Source organism: Neomonachus schauinslandi, chromosome 10, assembly GCF_002201575.2.
Source record: "Neomonachus schauinslandi chromosome 10, ASM220157v2, whole genome shotgun sequence".
In the NCBI taxonomy this organism is placed as follows: Eukaryota; Metazoa; Chordata; class Mammalia; order Carnivora; family Phocidae; genus Neomonachus; species Neomonachus schauinslandi.
The window spans coordinates 71,440,687-71,463,168 of record NC_058412.1 but is presented as its reverse complement, the minus strand read 5'-3'; the positions used below and the strand labels follow the sequence as shown (position 1 = coordinate 71,463,168).

General features: G+C 37.1%; 1 protein-coding gene and 1 pseudogene across 1 annotated transcript in view; both read right to left on the bottom strand.

Moving 5' to 3' along the window:
* Positions 1-22,482, bottom strand: part of FBXO11 (F-box protein 11) — an 84,963-nt gene that overhangs the window by 30,670 nt on the left and 31,811 nt on the right. The window lies entirely within an intron of this gene.
* Positions 4,184-4,584, bottom strand: LOC110590448 (annotated as a pseudogene).

Sequence of the window (22,482 nt, the reverse complement as noted above, 5' to 3'; positions counted from 1 at the left end):
CTCAAAACTTTTCATCCTATACAACCCTCTCTCTCACCCCACTCCCATTCCTATTTAAAATCTATAGATCTTATTATTACAGACACCTACACCTCACCCACCCAGCCCGGAATCCTTTCCTTCTCACCATGAACACAACAAATATTAAAGACTGAAAAGTAAGGAATTCAGAAGTACTAATGGAAAGAAAACGTGTTAGTTAACTCAGCTGCAACCTGAAGTTCACACCAAACAAATACATGAAGCTACATAATTTGAATTGTGTAATGCCATCGTAACCTCAACTTCCCATTTGTAAACACTGTCCTGTTCTAAAGCACTCAAAGCTCAGTTCTAGAAGAAATGTATTAAATTCTTACTTGTGCTGAGGTAAAGAATCTGTGCTAAATTTCTACATAGTTCTCATAATAAGTTACCACTGACTGTTCTGAGAATAAGTTACAGTGCTAGAAGGTATTTAAAAAGGGGTCATTCTGAAAAGATCACTTGGCCACTATTATAATAAGCAAAGAAGAAGGATTTAAAAAACAACAACACTCTAGTCATTAGTGTTCTCTTCATTTTTGGAATTCCTGTAGAATTGTATAAGAATCTGCAGTACTGATAAGGACCATATATGTCATAGCTGCCTTATGTTGTTATTTACTTTTTTGTTTTATGCCATATTTTCCTAACAAAAATATAAGCTCTGAGGGCAAGGCATCTTTTTTTTTTTTTTAAGATTTATTTATTTGAGAGAGAGAGAGCAAAGGAGGGGCAGAGGGAGATGGAGAGAATCTCAAGCTGAACACGGAGTCTGGCATGGGGCTCTACACAGGGCTCAATCCCAGGACCCTGATATCATGACCTGAGCCGAAATCAAGAGTTGAATGCTTAACCGACTAAGCCACTCGGGTGCCCCAAGGCCTCTTGTTTATATATTTCCTCAGTTTCTACTTTGTTGTCCAGTAAGTACTCAATAAATGTTGATTCACATCTATGGAGAACACTTTAGTTTTATTCAATTCAAGGAATTTTTTCCTAGAAACCATCACTAGTGGTGAACTATGATGATCTTACATACTACTTTACCTAAAACAAAACCCTGGACAGGAACTGCTTCATTTCTTTTTACCTCCATCTCCATGAACCTATTTAACATGCACAGCCATTATTTTTTGTTCCCTCCTAAAATTATGGAGAAGCATTCCCCAAGATAGATTTGGCACATATGAAGCAAACGAAAAAAAATTTGTTAAATAAATAAACGAGACAATGAATAAAATGAATAGTTAATGTAACTGCCTAAAACTAGCTCCAATCCAAGAATCAAGAAATCATAAAATATTAGTTATTGGTTTGTTCTAACAATAGTCTAAAAGCAAGCCCTCAAAATAACATTTTGTTAAATTTTTTTTAACTTTATAGTTTCACTTTACATCTAATATTAGAATGCCTATATTTAGCAAGCTGTAATCTAAGACTAATAAAAAAAAATAATTCTCAATGCCAAAAATGCTCAATTTCAACCATAACTTACCGAAAACATCATTTTCAGTTAGGAAATATTCAGCCAGCGATGTCTAAGTAGAAACAGAATGTGATCCATATATGTAATTTTTAAAAGTTATTTATTATTTTAGTGATCTCTACACCCAATGTAGGGCTGGAACTCATAACCCTGAGATCAAGTGTCACATGCTTTTCAGGATGCCTGGGTGGCTCAGTCGGTTAAGTGTCTGCCTTTGGCTCAGGTCATGATCTCAGGGTCCGGGAATGAGTCCCGCATCGGGCTCCTTGCTGAGCAGGGAGCCTGCTTCTCCCTCTGCCCCTACCTCTGCTTGTGCTCGCTCGCTCTACTCTCTGACAAATAAATAAAATTAAAAAAATAAAATAAAATAAATACTCTTTGAAACACACACACACACACACACACATATATATATATATATATATATATATATATATATATATATGAAAGAAAAAAGAATTACATGCTCTTCCAACTGAGCCAGCCAGGCACCCCTACATATGTAATATTTAGTTTAATTTTTAATATTCTAGTAGCTATATTTTATTTATTTTATTTTATTTTTTTAAAGATTTTATTTATTTATTTGAGAGAGAGAGAGAAAGCATGAGGTGGGGAGGGTCAGAGGGAGAAGCAGACTCCTCGCTGAGCAAGGAGCCCGATGCGGGACTCGATCCTGGGACTCCAGGATCATGACCTGAGCTGAAGGCAGTCGCTTAACCAACTGAGCCACCCAGGCGCCCTAGTAGCTATATTTTAAAAAATCAGTGACACACACACACACACACACTTTTATTAAGACCTTATCCGTGCTCTAGGGCCCCTGGCTGGCTCAGTCGGTAGACCTTACATAACTCTTAATCTCAGGGTTGTGAGTTTGAGCCCCACGTTGGGTACAGAGTTACTCAAAAGTAAAATCTTAAAAACAACAACAACAAAAAACCCTTTTCAGTGCTCTAAAAGATAAATAGTACCATACAATTTAAAAGGATGTTATACACACACACATTAATTTTCATTTTGTAATTTTTAGATTTTACTGTAAACCCTATACAAATATACCAGAGTCTTCACTATTAATAGGAGCCAAGGTTTAAGTAAAGCTGTCTGGAAAATAAGCACACTTCTTTAACTAAAAAATAATCTTTGAAATCCTTGGTATTAAATATGACTGAAAATTTGTACTAGGATTCATTTCAACAAAAGAAGGGACTTAAGTCTATATATTCTGAAGCTAGAAGAACATCTTAATTTTTATACACTTAACTATTTTAAAGGCGTACAAAAAACTATACTACTGCTTGGCTGAGGTTCAAAGTCCTTTAGGTTATACAGTAACCTGAAGTTAGAGTTTATGGAATTTAATTTACAGTAATTTTTTTCACCCACAAATATTATATATATTCCACATTACTTACCCATAGCCACAGATCAGATTGGAAACTTAAGCAAATCTGTGCTAGTAACTGTGTGTTTAGAAACAGCTCCCAGTCTCACGTTGTAAAGAACTACACTTGACAACTGTTTCTAACACAGTTGGGAACTACCACAGCTTTTCCAACTACTAAAAAAATCCAATGAATAAACTGAAATGAAAATAAAATTCATTTTAAATGTTTCTTAACTTAAATATTTTACTTAAAACTTAAATATTTTAAATTTTTTTCTTAAATATTCTAAGGTAAGGAGTCCAGAAATAAAGTCATAATAAAACACTGCTTTTTAAAAGCATGACTTGCTATAATCAGGTGTTTCTGATTATATACTTACAAACTTTAAAAAATATAATTATTCAAGATACCATTATATACTTCCATTAATGTATTCAGTTATTATTTATACACATACATACACTTCTGCTAAACTTCCACCACAACATCAACTATAGGGGTTATCTAAGACTGGTCAAAGAAAATATATTTATATGTTGACCACTGAATAATAATTTTTAGAAGCACTTCTTTGATACTATAAAAACTTACTGAAAACTCAAACAGGACTTCATTTCAAAAGAAAAAATTTAGACCACCTCATTCTAAATGGACTGACAGGGGCGCCTGGGTGGCTCAGTAGGTTAAATGTCCAACTCTTGATTTCGGCTCAAGTCATGATGTCAGGGTAGTGAAATCCAGCCGAGTGGAGCCCCACTTCAGGCTCTGTGCTCTCAGTGGGGAGTCTGCTTGAGATTCTTTCCCTCTGCAGCCTCCCCCTCCCACACTCTCAAATAAAAAATAAATCTTTAAAAAAATTAAATAAACTGCCTGACATAAAGTATGTTCAACAAATATTTGCTGAATAAATGAAGACTAAATGAATGAATGTGCCACGCATGACGTGAATTACTGGTGAAACAGAGCAACCATTAATTCTTTGAATGTTTAGAAGAATTCACCAGTGGAACAGTCTGATTCTGAACTTTTGTTGGGAGTTTTTTTTCTTTTTTTTTCTTTTAAACTGCTTTATTAACTTCACAATATATAATGAACACCTTGCCATGCAATAGGGTAAAACTCCCCTGCTGACAGAATCTTACATTCTGGGTCAAAATACAACATTCAATTAGAAGCTGGTCATAGGAGACCCACAAGAGACATGTAACACCAAAAGGTTTACAACAAAGGTTACATTGAGAACATTAAGTTCAGGAAGCAGGTTCAGGGAAAACATCAAGATTCAAGGCATAAGGCAAAACTCATCATGATGGTCAGGGTGAGGAGGGTCAGTGCTAACTGCCCACAGACTATGACTGAATTGCTTTTCCCTCAGCTTTTCCATCAGCTGTCTCATCTCCTCCCAATCCTTTCCATATTCTCCTCTCTCATCCTTGCCTGTGGTTCTCCAATATAAATTTATTATTCTCTGAATCATGTCCCACCTATACTGCAGGATGGGCTGCCTAACATGGAACCACCTATGATTTACTCTAGGCACACAATATTCACCAGCTTCCAAAGGGAGGGCCAAGGGTTCTCCTTTATTAGCAACTTGGTCCTTTTCATCCTTTTTTTTCATTTTCCTGTTTGGCATTCTCCATGTTGAGATTTTTTTACTGCTTGTTCCTCTTTGGACGCCATTGCTCCTGGGCCTATCCTTGCAGTCTCCTCCTCCTCCCAATTCTCGCCTAAGAGTGCGCCGCCACGACACTTAGACTTGCACACCTGCTTCCCCTCCGCCTCCGACTCTTTGGGGCCACCTCTGGCCCACACGCCCTCAGGGCCACTGGGAGCAGGCACCGAGAAGCAAGTGAGTGAAGGCCCTTGTTGGGAGATTTTGATTACTGATTCAACCTCCTTATTAGTAATTCATCTGTTCAGATTTTCTCCTTCATCATGATTCAGTCTTGGTAGGTTGTATATTTCTAGGAATTTATCCATTTCTTCTAGGGTTGTCCAATTCGTTGGCAAGTAACTGTATTCTAATCTCTTCCAATCCTGTAACAAGAAAATCTCTTCTAATCCTTTGTATTTCTATGCTATCAGTTGTAATATTTCCTCTTTCATTTCTGATTTTGAGCCCTCTCTCCTTTTGTCTTGTGAGTCTAGCTAAAAATCTGTCAATTTTATCTTTTCAAAGAACCAGTTCTTAGTTTCCTTAATCTTTTCTATTGTCTTTTTAGTCTCTATTTTATTAATTTCTACTCTAATCTTTGTTATTTCCTTCCTTGTACTAACTTTGGGCTTCATCTGTTGTTTTTTCAGTTCCTTGAGGTATAAAGTTGTTTTAGACTTTTTTTTTTTTTTGAAGATTTTATTTATTTTTTGACAGAGAGACAGCAAGAGAGGGACACAGCAGGGAGAGTGGGAGAGGGAGAAGCAGGCTTCCCGCTGTGCAGGGAGCCCGATGCGGGGGCTCGATCCCAGGACCCTGGGATCATGACCTGAGCTGAAGGCAGATGCTTAACGACTGAGCCACCCAGGTGCCCCTGGACTTCTCATTTCTTGAGGTAGGCATTTACTGCCACAAACTTCCCTCTTTGAACGGCTCTTGCTGCATCCCATAAATTTGTCATATTTCCATTTTCATTTGTTTTAAGGTATTTTTTTATTTCTCCTTTGATCCACTGGTTGTTCAGCAGCATACTGTTTAATATCCACAAATTCATGAATTCGCCAGTCTTTTTGTATAATTAATTTTCTAGTTTCATACTACTGTGGTTGGAAAAGATGCCTGATGTGATTTCAATCCTCTTAAATTTATTAAGACTTGTTTTGTGGTCTGACATATGATCTATTTTGGAAAACGAGTCTCTTATAAGGCAGCATACTGATAGGTCTTCTTCCTTTTATGATGGGTTCTTATTGTTATGTTCTACCAACCATTCAAAGAAGAATTAATATGAGTCCTTCTCAAGCTCTTTCAAAAAAGAAGAGGAGAAAACTCTTCCAAACTCATTTTACATTACCCCGATAGCAAACATTACTCTAATAGCAAAACCAGGTAAGGGCCACAAGAAAATTATAGGCCTAAATGTAAAAATCCTCAACAGAAGATCAGCAAACTGAATTCAACAATACATTAAAAGGATCACACACCACGATCAAGTGGGTGCTGGGATCTGTGCTCCAGGGATGCAAGATGGCTCAACAGCTGCACATTAGTCAATGAGATATAACATATTAACAAAGAATAAAAATCAGATGACTGTCTCAACAGATGCAGCAAGAGCATCTGACAAAATTCAACATCCATTTACAATAAAAACTCTCAACAGTGTGGGTAGAGAGGGAACATACTTCCAACACAGTAAAGGCCATATATGACAAGCCCACAGCTAACATACTCAAGGGTGAAAAGCTAAAAGCTCTTCCTCTAAAACCAGGAACAAGACCAATAGCTCACTCTTGCCACTTTTATTCAACACAGTATTGGAAATCCTAGCCAGAGCAATTAGGCAGGACAAATAAAGGCATCCAAATTGGAAAGGAAGAAGTAAAGCTGTCACTATTTACAGATGACATTATGTTATATATAGAAGACCATAAAGCCATAAAAAACTGTTAGAATAAATTCAGTAAAGTTGCGGGATACAAAATCAATACATAAAAAGCTGCTGCATACATGAAGAATGAACTATTACAAGATAAAAAAAAGAAAAAAGAAGAAACATCTTGGGGTTGTGGGATCGAGTGCTGTGTGTAAGACTCCGTGCTCAGCGTGGGCCTGCTTGAGACTCTCCCTCCCTCTGCCCCTCCTGCTCATGCTCTCTCTAAAATAAATACAAAAGAATTAAAAAAGAATTAAAAAAAACACAACAGTCCAATTTACAAAAGCATCAAAAAGTATAAAATACCCAGGAATAAATTTAACCAAGGAGGTAAAAGACCTGTATACTGAAAACTGTAAGACATTAATGAAAAAAAGTGAAGACACAAATGGAAAGATATTCTGTGCTCGTGGATTGGAAAAATTAATATTGTTAAAGTGTCCATACTACCCAAAGCAATATATAAATTCAGTGCAATCCCTCTCATAAACTCAATGGCATTTTTCATGGAAATAGAACAAACAACTCTAAAATTTGTATGGAAACATAAAAGCCCCTGCCTGATTCTTGAGGGGAACAAAGCTGAAGGCATCATGCTCCCTGATTTCAAACTTTATTACAAAGCTAGAGTAATTAAAACAGTACTGTATTGGGAGTAAAAAGACACAAAAATCAGCAGAAGGCCCAGAAATAAACCCACACCTATAAGGCCAATTAATTTATGACAAAGGAGCCAAGAATATAAAATGGGGAAAGGACAGTGTCTTCAATAAATGATGCTGGAAAAACTAAACAGCCTATATGCAAAAGAATGAATCTGGACCATTATCTTACACTATGCACAAAAATAAACTCAAAATGGATTAAAAACTTGAAACCATTAAAACTCCTAGAAGAAAACATAGGTAGCAAACTCCTTGACACAGGTCTTGGCAATGATTTTTTTTTTAATCTGACACCAAAACCAAAAACAACAAAAGCAAAAATAAGCAAGTGGGACTACCTCAAACTAAAAAGCTTCTACACAGCAAAGGGAACTATCAACAAAATGAGAAGGCAACCTATTGAATGGAAGAAAGTATTTGCAAATTATGTATCTGATAAAAGGCTAATATACAAAATGTACAAAGAACTCCTACAACTCAACAGCAAAACAAAAATGAAACCCAACAATCCAGTTCAAAATTGGGCAGAAGATTTAAATAGACATTTTCCCAAACACATACTAAGGCCAACAGGTACATGAAAAGATGTTAACATCATTAATCATTAGGGGATGCAAATCAAAACCACATGAGGGGGGCACCTGGGTGGCTCAGTTAAGCATCGGACTCTTGATTTTGGCTCAAGTCATGATCTCAGGGTCATGCGATCGAGCCCCCTGTTGTACTCTGCACTCAGCAGAAAATGTGCTTGAGATTCTCTCTCTCAACCTCTCCCCCTCCCCTGCTTGCTTGCTCTAAAATAAAGAAATCTTAAATAAAAAAAACCCCACAATGAGGTATCACTCATACCTGTTAGAATGGCTATTATCAAAAAAACTAGAAATAACAAGTGTTGGTGAGGATGTAGAGAAAAGGGACCCCTTGTGCATTTCTGGTGGGAATGTAAACTGGTACAGCCACTACAGAAAAGAGTATGGAGGTTCCTTAAAAAACTAAAAGCAGAACTACTATATGATCCAACAATTCCACTTTTGGCTATTATCTGAAGAAAACAGAAACACTAACACAAGAAGATATACATATCTCCCCCGCCCAATGTTCATTGCAGCATTATTTACAACAGCCAATATACGGAAACAACCTGTGTCCACTGACTGATGAATGGATAAAGAAATTGTGGTATATACACACAATGGAATATTATTCAGTCATAAAAAAGAAAGGAATCTTGCCATTTGTGGTTACATGGGTAAATCTTGAGGGCATTAATGCTAAGTGAAGTAAGTCAGATGAAGAATGACAACCACTGTATGATTTCTCTTACATGTGGAATCTAAAAAAACAAAAACAAAAAACTCCAAAGCTTATAAAAAACAAAAAAACTCCTGAAAACCACTCATAAATACAGAGAACAGATTGATAGTTGCTACAGCAGGGGGCAGGTGGGTGGTAGGAGAAATGGATAAACTGTTTTTTGTTTTTAATGTCTAAATAAGTCGAAAAATAAATACAATTTTAATTGAAAGAAAGTGAGGGGAGGAAGGAAAGAAGGAAGAAGGAAGGAAGGAAATGGACCTGAAGAAAGGAGCTCCAAAGTTGATGACAACTGTAAAAGGGGGGTGGGGGGGGGGGAAATGGAGCGACCAAACAGAATATTGTATTTGCCCTCCAGGAATTTAGGAGAGATACAGACAACTAAACAGGCAATAAAAATACAGTATGTCACATGCTGTAATAGGAATAAGCAGAAAGTACTATGGAAATACACAAGAATATCTAACCAATATTAGATGATGTTGGGGTATTAGTGAAGATTTTTTGAAGAAAGTCCAAGCTGAGATGAATGAAAACTGGGAGTTCGTGTATGTCAAGACCTAATGGTGCCCACCTCCAGTACAGGTCTCAAGGAACTACAAGTCACTCCATATGGCTGTATCTTGTAGCAGGGGCCAGATCATGAAGGGTGCCAAAAACACTTCAAAGAATTGAGATTTTACTTTGAAAGCCAAGGATAGCCACTGAATGTCTTTAAGCAGAAGAGCGACAGTTCTGTTTTAGGAAAATTACCTGAACAGTGTAAAAACAGTAAGAAATGGGGGTGCCTGGGTGGCTCAGTTGGTTAAGCGACTGCCTTCGGCTCAGGTCATGATCCTGGAGTCCCTGGATCAAGTCCCGCATCAGGCTCCCTGCTCGGCAGGGAGTCTGCTTCTCCCTCTGACCCTCCCCCCTCTCATGTGCTCTCTCTCTCTCATTCTCTCTCTCAAATAAATAAATCTTTAAAAAAAAAAAAAGTAAGAAATGGGTGGCACTGATGGTGGGAGACCAGTTTAGGAGGCTATGACAGTAATACAACTGAGAAGAGATAAACATGGCTTGAACTATAGTAATAAAAAGGGAAGAAGTGAATAGATTTGAGATATATGTACAAGGTAAATTCATAAAACTTGATGACTGGATGGTTATGGGTGACACGAGGATGGAGCCAGGAGTAATACTGATTTGAGCAATCCAATGGATGGTGGTGTCATGTACCAAGGGAGGGATCTTTGTGGGCAAGTCATGGATGGGGAGGAGGGGAAAAAAGATGAGTTCAGGTTTGGGTTTTGAGTTTTGAGGTACTGTGGGGATTCTCAACAAACTCAAGATCCAGTGAGTGATTTAGAGATAGAGAATTTAATCACTCTGTAAATATACTACAGGAGAAGTGGAGAGTCACTAAGTATAGATTACCTATCATTATTTACATACTGTGATATAGATGCTTAATGGCAACGTGCTATTCAATCCTTGAGGAAAAGCTACATAAGGCAGAGTGGACTGTTATCTATTGATGTCAAAATTATCAACACCATATATAAAAAATATCTGTGGGCCCAGAATTGGCAAGAATACATAATTCTAGCTTGATGAAAAAAAAAAGAAAACCTCCAACTGACAACTACTAAATCAAGGCTTAACATCCTTTGGGAATAGCTTAGCTTTATTTTCATTCTTTCCTGTTATATAATCACATTCTGTTTTCCTACGACATTTTCTCCCACCTCTTTCAGGTAAAGAAGGAGTATAGAACAGCCTCACCCCAAAAAGGGAACATTTGCATTGTTTCTTCTATTGTTATTTTACCTCCAGTTTTACCCTTCCCGTATGTCTTAAATTGACAAAATTCATAAAGTAATGCAATCATTCTTTTCTATTTTATCAAACAGGAAAAAATTCCTTTTAAAGTTAGTAACTTTCACAAATTTTAAGTCGCTTTAAGTTCATTTGGACAATATTAGTATTCAAAACTAGCTTTACATCTAAAGTAGAAGCTGATAGGACCAGGGAATCAAGTGCATCATTAATTTAGGGTCAGAATGACCATGGCCTCAAATCAACAGTTAAGACAAACCTAATTAATTATAGGCTAATCTAGGATTCATATAAGTCAGCAATTTTTAAAAAGCTGTTAGTTTTCATGTATTTGTTAGTCACTATGAATATAAAGATCTGCCAAAGTAGCTTGATCCTGTAGGAAGCTAGACATACAAATAATTGAAGCACGATAGTAAGCACCATTTAAAGGCACACATAAGGTGTTAGGAAAATATAAAATAGGGCACACTAATCACCATATGCACACAGCTTAAAAGAAAACAATTTAGCTTGTCCCTAATTTTATTTTCACATTAAATTTAGCAATAAATTTAAAGTATGAAGATCAGAATAAGCCTTTTATAGTCTAACAAGCATTAAATGCTTAACCTGTGTTGTCAACTCAACACACATAAGAAACTATTTTTCTGAAAGAAAGAAAATGGACCTCATGGAGAGAGAGGAAGGCTGAGCATCATCAGTTCTCTTTCTTTCACGGTTCAAAGTTAGACCATAATTTCTGGAACTGTAAGATTTCTAGTAAGTAATGTTTTACAGATCAAGAGATTACCTGACAGGAAAGATGTTATAACACTATTCTACTGACAGAGCACCCAAGGCCCATTAAAGTTCAGTGAACTGCTTGCTGAAGGTTAGCAGGGGTAGCTAAATAAGTTTTAGATCAATGGACTCCAAGTACAATGTTAGTTATGTAATTTGGATGTCTCAAAAGTTTATTTTATAATACAAATGATGACAATAACAGTAACTGGACTAACAGTAGTAGCAGCAGCAATTCCACTACTGCTACTAGTACTATTACTACTACTCGTGTACCTAACACTGAACACTTACATGTGGTAAGCACTACTGTTCCAAATGTTTTATATATGTATAGGCACACCTCGGAAATGTGCAGGTTTGGTTCCAGACCACTGCAAGAAAGTGAATCAAATTAATTTCTGGTTTCCCAGTGCATGTAAAAGTTATGTTTATACTATATTGTAGTCTATTAAGCATTATGTCTTAAACCCATACATACCTTAATTTAAAAAATCTTTTATTGCTAAAAATTGCTAACCATTATCTGAGCTTTCAGCGAGTCGTAATCACTGATCACAGATCATCACTATAAAATAATAATGAAGAAGTTTGACATATTGCAAGAATCACCAAAACATTACACACCGATACAAATGAGCAAATGCCATTAGAAAAACAGTGCTGATAGACTTGCTCAGTGTAGGGTTGCCACAAACCATCAATTTGTTAAAAGTGCAGTATCTGGGGGCACCTGGGTGGCTCAGTCGTTAGGCGTCTGCCTTTGGCTCAGGTCATGATCCCAGAGTCCTGGGATTGAGCCCCGCATCGGGTTCCCTGCTCAGCAGGAAGTCTGCTTCTCCCTCTCCCACTCCCCTTGCTTGTGTTCCCTCTCTCACTGTGTCTCTCTTTGTCAAATAAATAAATAAAATCAAAAGAAAAAAAAAGTGCAGTATCTGTGATATATAATAAAGTGAAGTGGGGCACCTGGGTGGCTCAGTTGGTTAAGCGACTGCCTTCGGCTCAGGTCATGATCCTGGAGTCCCTGGATCGAGTCCCGCATCGGGCTCCCTGTTCGGCAGGGAGTCTGCTTTGCCCTCTGACCCTATCCCCTCTCATGTGTTCTCTCTCATTCTCTCTCTCTCAAATAAATAAATAAAATCTTTTAAAAAATAAATAAATAAATAAAGTGAAGTGCAATAAAACAAGGTATTCCTGTATTAAGTCACTGAATCACTGTATCAACTCTGAGGAACATATTCCTAGTTTTAAATAAGTAACTAGGCAAGGAGAGGTTAAGCATCTTGCCCCAAATCACAACAGTATCAAGTAGTAGAGGCAGAATTTGAACTCAGTCTAGCTCCAGAGCCCCATACTCTTAACCACTGTGCTATCTGAACATAAATTAGTTTTGCTAACTACTCCTGGATATAGAAGTATTTAGCATTTGGAAGAACACCAGGAGTATTTATTACTATGAGTATTTAGCATATAGAATAACAATGAAATAAAACATATTCTTTTGGAAATGTTTATAGAATTAAAAAAAATCTATTTTCACATATTTTATTAAAAGTGTTATATGCAAAACACCAGAACATGCACATCAGACCCTTTATTTTCATAATGGGCATCTCCTTAGATCTTTTTGTATTATAACTATCAATAATATTTGGATATACCATACCCAAATGATTAGGGATACAGGCTCTGAAAAAACTGGCTCTTGGTTAGAATCTTGGCTTAGTAGCTAGCTGTGCAATCTTGGGACGAGTTCCTTAATCTGTCTGATTCTCAGTGCATCCATAAAATGGAAATAATAGTGCCTACCTTATAAAATGTTGTGAACATCAATACAGTACCTTGCAGAGACATCCAATGTTAGTTATTATTATCATAAATGAGATAGGATGCTGCAAGTTAGCAAGGTGCATTCAAAATATTCTAGCTACAGGCCTTTTTTATACTATCCAATTCAACCTTCAAAAAAAAACTATGAGGTAGAAATAATGATTACTAGTACAAAATATTATACTACTTATGATGGGTGTTCAGAATAGTTCTTGAATGGTCGGGGTGCCTGGGTGGCTCAGTTAAGTGGCTGACTCTTGATTTCGGCTCAGGTCAGGATCTCAAGAGTCCTGGGATGGAGCCCCGAATCAGGCTCCACCCTTAGTGGAGAGTCGGCTTGGGATTCTCTCTCTCCCTCTGCCCCTCCCCCCGGCTCTCTCTCTCTCTCTCTCAAATAAATCAATCTTAAAAAAAAAAAAAAATACAGTGTGAAATCCACAAATGCCATGGGCTGACTACAAAAAAAAAGAATAGTGATTCCTTTAAAGTATCAGTAGTCATTCTGGGAGGCTATAAAATTATTCCAACAATCCTGCCACAACTGAAGTTATTCGTCACACTAATTTTTTTCTAATTATAAAAATATGTCCACTTAGAAAATCTGAAGAAAAACACCAAAGGAAAAAAAGTTACTGAAAATCCCATCACTCAGAGTTTATTCCCATTAATATTTTAGGATTCTTCTACTTATTTTTCTCTATGCAAATTATATAATTTAATTGAAATACTGTATGTACTGCTTTGTACCTTGCTTTTTTTCATTGCATCATGAATATGAAATATGTTTATGATACAGGTCATGAAATTTTCTGAAACATGGTTTCCAATGGCTACAGAACATAAAGGTTCCATTATTTATTTAATTAGCTCCTTGTTAAATTTAACCAGTTCCCTCTTACTAAAGTTTCCACTTTTTTTCCTGGCCATTTTTGTAAATTCTTTCAATTCAAGATAAAAATTTACCCTTTCGGGAGAGATGATTTTTGACATTAGCTTTATGTTATTCAGTGTAAAATAAGATTACTTGTTAAGCTAGGAAGTATTAACAGTTATTAGTTTAACAATAGTTGGTTTAGAGAGAGTAACTTCTCAAACAGCTAGTAAGTAGCAGGTTCAGGAATCCAGTCTTCTGTTCCATACTGTCCGCCTAACAACAACATCAACAACACACAACATCAACACACAACCAACACCATACTGTCCGCCTAACAACAACATCAACAACACACAACATCAACAACACAACCAACACCACCAGCCAACAACACTAATAAAGAGTAGCTAACATTTTATCAATGTGTCAGGTAGTGTGATCATTATTTTACATATATTATCTCTATACTCCTGTAAAGAACACCTACTATCAGTCAACTTAGTCTATTCTGTTTATATATGTATTTATATCTATGTGCCTTTATTCATTGTGGTCTTCCTTCTTACAATATCCATCTCTTTTCTCTCTACTTACATAAGGTTATAGTTGTGTTCTGGCAAGTCCCATGTTTTCTATCTATAAAGCCTTTCCCAACATCCCCATTTCATATTGCTTTAATTCCAACTTATAAAAAGTCAAATCAAGGGGCACCTGGGTGGCTCAGTTGTTAAGCGTCTGCCTTCGGCTCAGGTCATGATCCCAGGGTCCTGGGACTGAGCCCTGCATGGGGCTCTCTGCTCAGCAGGAAGCCTGCTTCTCCCTCTCCCACTCCCCCTGCTTGTGTTCCTTCTCTCGCTGTGTCTCTGTCAAATAAATTTTAAAAAATCATAAAAAAAAAGTCAAATCAAGTGTTGAGCGTTAGAAAGAAAACTAATTATAACACTTTGGGCAAACCAATCAACCTCTCTACACCTCAATTCTCTGCCTGCAAACAGAGGGATGGACTAGATCAGCCGTCCTCAAATTCTAGCACAGATCAGAATCATGTGGAGATCTTATTAAAACACAATGCTGAGCTCCGCTCCCAGTGTTTCTGAATCAGAAATGGGAGAGGGGGTAAGAATTTACACTGCCATCAAGTTCCAAGGGATGTTGCTACTGTTGGGTCAGGAGTCACATTTTTGAGAATCACTGGGGCCACACAAAGTCCTTAAAAAAGCCAAGGGTAAAGGGAATGCTCTTTTACTCTGTTTAAAAAAAAAAGGAAAAATTTCAGTTAGTGTTGTAACATTTAATAATTAAACCTTTCACTAAGGAGGTGGCTTAGGCAGCAATGTGCATATAAACTAGGATACAATAAAAAGACTCCTTCAATAATGGCAATAAACCAGAAAGGCCTGGATTAAGGTGGTGATAGTAAAGAAGAGGAAAAAACAAAAAAAAAACCTCCCCCAAATTACACGTCAGTCACTCTTCTCTGCTAAAATTTTTGCCATTATCCAATGGAAAGCTGTACATATACACACTGCTATTATCTAGAAACACAACATGAAATCAGGAATCATTTTCTGCCACAGTAAAATCACTATATTATCAATAGGGATCTCATGTTCAAGATACTTTCTTAATATATGTCAACTTTAAACTCTTTTTGAAAAAGATTTTATTTAGTTGAGAGAGAGGGAGAGAGACACAGCGAGAGAGGGAACACAAGCAGGGAGAGTGGGAGAGGGAGAAGCAGACTCCCCGCTGAGCAGGGAGACTGATGTGGGGCTCCATCCCAGGACCCTGGGATCATGACCTGAGCTGAAGGCAGAGGCTTAACGACTGAGCCACCCAGGTGCCCCTAACTAATTTATTTTATTTTTTTTTTAAATTTTTTTATTTATTTATTCATGAGAGACAGAGAGAGAGAGAGAGAGGCAGAGGGAGAAGCAGGCTCCCAAGGAGCAGGGAGCCCGATGCGGGACTCGATCCCAGGACCCTGAGATCATGACCTGAGCCGAAGGCAGACGCTTAACCATCTGAGCCACCCAGGTGCCCCTAACTAATTTATTTTAGAGAGGGAGACAAAGTGCACACATGAGTGAGAGCGAGCAGGGGGAGGGGCAGAGGATCTCAAGCCGACTCCTAGATGAGCACAGAGCCTGACACAGGGCTCAATCTCAGGACACGGAGATCATGATATGAGCTGAAACCAAGAGTGGGACGTTCAACTGACTGAGCTCACCCAGGTGCCCTGTCAACTTTAAACTTTTAAAAATAAAAACCTGGGAGAAAATGGCAGAGTAGGTAGACTCATTTTATCTCTAAGACTCTTCAACATTATTAGTAAGGAAATAAGATATAAAGCACTACAACAGAGGGACAGGATAAAGTCATCAGAACACAAGAGATTTCAATGGACTTCTCAAAGACACAAACATAAACAAGTATTGACTACAGAAGCAAAGCAGAGAAAGCTACTGCCTACAAAAGCATGTTAGAAGCTACAACAGAAGAAGGAGCTGTCAAATTCTCTCAAAACCTCAGAGGAGCTCTAAACTCTGATAAGTGCAAGTACAGTAAAGGACAATCATGATATGTGGATCTGAAAGCAATGACATTCGTTATAGATCAATAAAAGGAAGTCAAATCTTCTCATCAAACCACCAAACAAGAGTGAAGGTAAAATAAAGAAATTTCCAGACATTCCGAGACTTACAAAGTTGGTCTCCTATATAACCTTTCTCAGGAAGTTACTTGATGATATATTTCAACAAAACTTGGGAGTAAACACAGAAGAAGATATGGGATCCAGAAATTAATGAAGTTATCACAGAAAAGCAACAAAAGGAAGAAATTCTAAGATAAAGGGTGTGAAGCAGGCCCGAAGAAACTACAGATTGGAATAAGACTCCAAAGAGCTGCAGGAATGAAATTTCCTAATTTCATAGGGTATAAATTAATAGGTTAGAGAGTAAGAAACTTAGAACAACTTGAAGACATGATAAAGGCAACAGGTGAAATGTAAAAAAGAATCCATTGGAACAGTTAGGAATGGTCTCTCTTCAGAGGCCTAGGAATAACAGTATTAAGCGGAGGAGAAAAAGAAACTAGTACATACTTGGCGCTACAGAGAAAATATCTCCATATTCATAGTAAGATGAACACTTATTTTTCAACTTCTAGAATCAATCTACATACAGATCACTGAAAAATACTTTACTAGCAATATGATAAATATGTTCTCAATGCAGACTGAGATTGATAATGACAATGCAGAGCTAAAACAGCTTAGTGGTGAAAGTCAAGAACCATGAGTATCCATCCTCATCTTATAGAAGAGGGAGTCTATAGATATTATTCTTAGTTGAGGAAATGTAAAATTAAGCTTTATGTGTTTTAAAGTTATATTGGATTGAGGTGGGTGGCGGAAATGCTATAAGTAAACCAACACAGCAGAAATCAACAATGTTTAAATTTGATGGAGAAATAGTAGAATAAGATTTCATCAGCCAGGGGTGCCTGGGTGGCTCAGTTGGTTGGACATCTGTCTTTGGCTCAGGTCATGATCTCAGGGTCCTAGGATCGAGCCCCACATCGGACTCCCTGCTCGGCAGGGAGTCTGCTTCTCCCTCTCCATCTGCCTCTCCGCCAGCTCATGCACGGTCTCTCTCTCTCTCACCCTCACTCTCTCTCAAATAGAATCTTTAAAAAAAAAAAAAGATTTGATCAGCCAAAATAGACAGCATGCTACTTATGCACAGAAACTCATCAGCTTTACTCAAAGTTCACTGTTCAGGATTCATTTATCTTTACTCTGCACACATTTTTTTTTTAAATTAAAGCATCAGATTTCCAAGTCTTTATACCCGGTAGTGCATAAAGATTTGTTATCTAAGGACTACATAAACAGTATATAAATTGCCCCAGTCAACAGAGAACATGACACTTCTTTGGAGAGAAAAGACATACACAGCAATTAATGAACAAACTCCCTCTCTCCCTCTCAATGTGCCAGAGTACCAGATCATGTCTGACGATTAGAGACCATGAATATAAAATAAGATGCTATTTCTATAGTGCAAATGATTTATATAAAAGAAATTATAGACAAGCAGTAAAAATAAAAGTAAATGTAGCTCAGAATCAGAGGGAAAGAAAGATTTCATGGAATAGAAAGATGTGGGGCTTCAGGATAAGATATGGGCAGACTATGAAAGATGAAAAACTAGGTCTTCAGAAAGGGACATTAAAAAAAAAAGTAAGTAAGAAGTCCAGTGAGGCTGTCTTACTCAGGAGCCTTCATGGGAAGACAAAGGAAGCTAGAGGAAAAAGTCTTCAGGAACCCAGAGGCACTGAACAAACGAATATGCAAAAGTGGCAGAGGTAAGAGTACATATATTTTTTTTAATTTTCATTTTTTATTTAAATTCAATTAATTAACATATATTATTAGTTTCAGAGGTAGAGGTCAGTGATTCATCAGTCTTATATAATACCCAGTGCTCATTACATCACGTGACCTCCTTAATGTCCATCACCCACTTACCCCATTCCCCCACCACCTGCCCCCTCCAGCAGCCCTCAGTTTCTTTCCTTTGATAAGGGTCTCTTCTGGTTTGTCTCCCCTCTGACAAATATTTTTCAATAAGCTTATTCCAAATTACCAAGGAAATAGCCTCAGCACCAGAAATACAGGAATCACAAGGCAGCTCATGCAGATTAAAAAAAAACTCCCTTATTTTTGTGCTTTATATGGGAAAAAGAAAATATATATATTTACCTACAAGTTTTACCGAAGTAGATGAAAGATCATATTAAAGAACAGTAGATGGCGCCAAAATGTAATTTTTTTTACACTACTGCCTTGAGTCACATAAATCATTAACTAAAACCAAAGGAAAAAAACTTTTCATATTAGAACTGAAGAATATTTTAAAAATTTTACAAATTATCCAGATTTTCATGTGGTATCCCACGGACTGATGTTAATAACAATCCTCTATAGCATGAATACTTACTGAAAAACACAAGACTGCGTCAAATGCAAAAACCTGAACTGGAAAGTATTTTGGGTTTTACTAAAAGTTTAACCATACTTCTTACAAAGGAATTACGGAATAAACAATGGCACTAACAGAATTGATTAGTAATATGGGTAATTTAAAGCTACTCTTTACAGAAATGTATTTCCCTTCTTGATTCTAAGAAGTGTAAGGGGTAATACTACCATAACAAAATATATCCAACTCATCTCAAGATCATCCAGAATTCAAAATATAAAAAATAAACAAACTGGAGATTTGGGGAACAACTTGTGTCAACATCAATGATTCACCTTGATGATGTCTGGGTTAGGTTAAGATTAAACTAATTTGCACTGATTGGGGTTAGGGGAGAGGGATGGAAACTTGGCAAGATTTAAAAGTAATAGGCTCTGGATGATTTACACAGAGGAAAATAGCAATTTTCATAAATTCATAAATGGATGAGACCTCAAGAAAGATTTTGGTCCTATTTTTTGTATACAAATCGCTAAAGCTTGGGGCGCCTGGGTGGCTCAGTCGTTAAGCGTCTGCCTTCGGCTCAGGTCATGATCCCAGGGTCCTGGGATCGAGCCCCGCATCGGGCCCCCTGCTCCGCGGGAAGCCTGCTTCTCCCTCTCCCACCCGCCCTGCTTGTGTTCCCTCTCTCACTGTCTCTCTCTCTGTCAAATAAATAAAATCTTTAAAAAAAAAAAAAAATCGCTAAAGCTTTACTGTGTCTTTCTTATCTGTAGCCCTCAAAGAAAATGTTTTCATAGCTCCTTCAGGATAGCTCAGGGTTACACCCTTCAAATACCAAAACAGAATTTTAATTTTATTATTTTTTAAATCTTTTTTTTTTTTTTTTAAAGATTTTATGTATTTGTTTGTTAAAGAGAAAGAGAGAGAGAACAAGCAGGGGGAGCAGCAGGCAGAGTTGGAGAAGCAGGCTCCCCGCTGAGCAAGAAGCCCCATGCGAACTGGATCCCAGGACCCTGGGAACATGACCTGAGCAGACACTTAACTAACTGAGCCACCCAGGCATCCCCAGAATTTTAATTTTAATCATTTTGATTGAAAATACTTCTAAAGTATATTACCTTATTTTGTTTTTAAAAGAATATCCTTAAAATAACACTTTGATAATTATAAGATAATCATTAGGATCAATTAAATAAGTCTACTGGTTTATAATATGATGCGACCCTGAGGACCCATTTATGAGTACAAAGCGATTTTCTAGAATAAATTGGCCTATACTGGTGGGCTTCTTGTTACTCCTATAGTTTATAGATTTTTCTTCCCCTCCCTTTCTTGCTGTCATCTGTTTTGTCACTTCTTCCAAGCTATTAGACTAGCTATAGACGTCTATTTTTTTCTGATTAAACCAAAATAATAGCTTGCTGGACATATTTATTTTAATAGTAAGGGTAAATAGGCACTGAAAAGGAGTTTAAGGAAACTTTTCTGAGAATAAAGTACATGAGTATTAGAAATATGTGATGCTGCTCAAAGTCTTTATTGCTTCTGCCTCTTAGTGTTAAAGATAAATGAGATTGTTGGGCAGCTTTATTCCAAAAAGTTAACATACTTCTTTTTATCACTGTGCTGAGTGGTTAACTCATTTGTCAGAAAGCACACAGCCAAAGGATCTCTAACAAACAGCCCCCACATTAGAATTGTATATTTCACATGAATGGTTAATAAATTTAAATGACAATTATGAATATGCGTTTTCCATCCTAATCCCCAATTAACAATTACTTTACCCTAGAGCCTTAACTAATGGGCTAACCAAACTCAGCCTCCTCAGCAGAAACCAAGAAGATAAATTAAACCAAACTATCCTTTGTCCCACTGGAAAATGGAAAAATGATTAGGTTTTTTCCTCCCTTATTATTTTGTGAACTGGGAAGTGTAGCAGTGCTCAAAATTAGTTATGTACTAAATCACCTGTAGCTCTCGTAAAAACAAGTATGTCCACAATTCACTCACTATGAAGTGGACATTGCGACTGACTTCATATGGGATCACTTATGAATAGTCTGGTTATTTATGGCAATTCCATACTCCTCAAGGATGAGCAGGCCTAAGCCAATCTGACCCAGTGAGACACAAGAAGTAGCTTGCTTTTTTGGCTTCTGGGTAAGAGAGGTCCTTCTCTCTTTTCTCCTAGTAGCTACAAAAAAAGGATAAATGCTGCATTTTTTAATGGCAGACAGTCATTCTAGGTCCTTGAGGAGAACGTGAGACAAAACTTGTCATTTGAGATAAATTTTCTTATTGTTTAAGCCAGTTTGAGTGAGATTTATGTTACATTCAAAAGCATTCTGAATTCTGAAAAAGGCCTACTGGTTCATGATACACAACCAAGGCTGAAAGACACAGAAATATAGAAGTAATAATCAGAAATTCAAAAGGAATTAAAGTGGAGTGATGTCAAGAACTGGGAAGAAAAGGCAACAGTAAGAATTCAAACCTATCTATAGTGATTATCATATAGCACTAGGCATACCAATACAGTTTAATAACTAAAACAAATCTAAAGCAATTAGTCCAAAGACTTATATTAGCTTCAAACAGTGTTTCCCCCCTGCCTTCAAACCTACTTCAATACAGAAAATAAAACCAAAACACTCTTGGTAAACTAGCTCAATATGAAACTGAAGTTTAAAATGCTGCAGATTTGTTAGTACCATAGGAAAGCTAATGAGTTAATTATTAAATGATAATTCTATTTATACATTTTTTTCAGTCAAGAATAATCACTAGTTGATTCTATGGGTATTCTGCTTTAAGGCTAATAGGGAACAGAATTAAATGAGAATATACCTTCATTTCCACAAAAAAAATTTTTTTTTAAAGATTTTATTTATTTATTTGAGAGAGAGAACAAGCAGACAGAGGGGCAGAGGGAGAGGGACAAACAGACTCACTGCTGAGCAGGGAGCCCGATGCAGGGCTCGATCCCAGGACCCCAGGATCATGACCTGAGCCGAAGGCAGATGCCTAACGACTGAGCCATCCAGGTGCCCCAGTTTCACAGTTTTCATTAGAGCTAGTATTTTGGGGTTGTGGTACAAAATTTTCAAAGGTACTGGCTAACTTTGAAGAAATATACCATGTTTTATTGGAGCATAAAGCTAAACCTAAAGCTGGATATAATTTTTTTTCTTATATATGTACAAAGGAAACACCTGGGTACTCTTTATTTTAACCTAAAGTTTCCCTAACCTATAAATGAACACAAGAACTAATACAGTTTACTGTCATATATATTTATGAATCACAGTGTTTGGTACAAAATAAGCACTCAATAAATACCTATGAATAAACAAGTTGAAACAAAAACTGATTACACCAATGTGAGAGAAACTGCTATTACCCCAAATCTAGTTGCCTTGTCTGTGACAGACCCTAGATTTTTAGCTGAGTAGATGACCATCTAGAACACTTCCCATGCTGCTCAGCCTCCCTTACTGCAGAGTTGGCCATCTCACTTGGTTTTAGCCAATGCGGTATTAGCAGAAGTGTCCTATCCAACTCCTGAGATAGATTCTAAAGAGAAGGAAGAGGGACCTTCCTCACACTTTCTGCTTCCTGCTCGGTAGAATGTTGGAACATAAGCAGGTGTTTTGAAGCATAAACATCGTGTGTTTAAAGACATTGGAGTAAATAAAACAGAAGCCTAGGTC